Genomic DNA, 1,949 nt, shown 5'->3' with positions numbered 1-1,949 from the left:
CCATTAAGAATATATGCTTGGGAGCCCGAAGTCTGAGTTCAGATCCCAACTCTACCACTCACCAGCTGTGTGACCTTGGACAAGTCATTTGCTCTCTCTGAGCCTCGACTTCCTTCTCTGTAAAAGACGATGATGAGGTTTTTCAAAAAGACTTATTTATTTATTTAGCCAGGCAGAGGGAGAGGGAGAATCTTCAGCAGACTCTGTGATCCGCACCCAATGTAGGACTTAATCCCATGACCCTGAGATCACCACCTGAGCCGAAACCAGAAGTCAGTTGCTTAACTGAGGCACCCCCCAGTGATGAGTTTTGAGTGAGATGATGTATCTTTAAAGGCTTTAAAAATCCTGGCACAGGGGCGCCCAGCTGGCTTAGTTAGTGGAGCATGAAGCGCTTGATCTCAGGGTTGTGGGTTCGAGTCCCACGTTGGGGCTTCCATTTTATTAATAAAATAATTAATAAAATTAAAAAGATTTTAAATTTTAAAAATGGGCTTTTATTTTTTAAGATTACTTAAAAATTAAAAATTTAGAAAAAAGAAAACAACCCCGACACAGAGTAATCTCAGCAAATTTTAGCTCCATTGTACTTTTCCTTGATCGTTCAACCGCCCAGATTCCTCTGCAACCGTATCATAAAACTCACCCTGAAGATCAAGAGAAAGGAAAGAAAAACAAAAGCTGGCTTCCTCCCAGCACTGGTTCTCTGGAGAACATGAGATATTTCAGCAGTGGGGGAGAGAATTTCTATAGGGCAAACATCCTTCAAATCAGCCACAGGGGAATTTGTACCAAGTTCCTCAAAAACAGCTAGAAAAAAGGAAAAAAAAAAAATAGAAGAAATAGTAGCAAGATGCTTTCTCTTTTCCTTTGGAGCAATCATGTGGGTTAGCTGTAAATTGTTTCCCAAAAATGAGTCAGCTGGGGAGAGATGGCTCTCACGTTTGAGCCAACCTGTATCATCCCAATGGTGCAAGGGAGTCCCCATCCCCCCGGTAACATTTTGTCCTGGTTTGGCCCCATTGTCACAGCCTGGTGCAGGCTTAGGCACGAGGATCCATCACCACATGGCACTTCTTAGCTTGAAGTCACTTCTGAGCCAAGAAGCTTCTTAGCCTCTTAATGATGTTTCCTTTCTCTGAGCTTTGTTTTCTTCATCTGTAAAATGGGAGAACAGTCTTATTGCCTCACAGGGTTTGTGGGATAAAATGAGATCGCGTAGGTGCCTTAAAAATGCAAGATCGCAACAGGAGTGATGGCAGTTAAGTTCTCTTGCTCTCCCCTCTGAGGCTGCTGGGTAGGAGTCTGCTGAAATTTCTCTCCTGATTTCTTAAATATCTGCCAGAGAGAGACATCTAACCCTCTCATGAGCCCCTCTGGCTTGTCAGCGAGATGGAAACTCTTTTGGGAATTTCTTTCATCAGGTGCTCCAAAAGGCTGCCCTCTGCCCTGGGCTAGATGTCTGCGCTTGACATCTGGGGGAAAGGAGACGCTCAGAGAGGTGACGTGAGGTGCCCGAGGGACTGTCGTCTCAAGGGCGTGGAGTCAGGGTCCTGCTCCCAGCAGCCCTGGAGCAGGCAGCTAGATTCAAGTGAAAGGGAGAGTCTGGGACAGAGTTCCAAGTTCAGACCCTCCTGGGCCAGGCAGGCCCCTGTGAAGCCTGGGACCTCCGCGAGTCTCTGCCCTGGGCCCTCGGTCTTCTCTCTGAGCTGAGAGTTGGGCTCCGAGGACCCCCGGGGCCCCCTGGGACCCCTTACACCACCCCTGCACCCCTCGGAGCCTTGGCGTCCACATCTGTGGGAAGCGGCGGCTCCCAGGCCCTGCCTGCCGCTCTCATAGGTCATGACCGTGAGGCCTCGTGGTGGCCGCAAAGGTCTTCCTAGCAGGTGACCTTTGGTAATCCGCGCGCCCCGCCTGCGGCGCAGCCCCCTCCCACTGCTCTCGCACTC

This window comes from Mustela nigripes, chromosome 11 (genome assembly GCF_022355385.1).
Source record: "Mustela nigripes isolate SB6536 chromosome 11, MUSNIG.SB6536, whole genome shotgun sequence".
Classification (NCBI taxonomy): Eukaryota; Metazoa; Chordata; class Mammalia; order Carnivora; family Mustelidae; genus Mustela; species Mustela nigripes.
Note: the sequence above shows the minus strand (reverse complement) of the source record.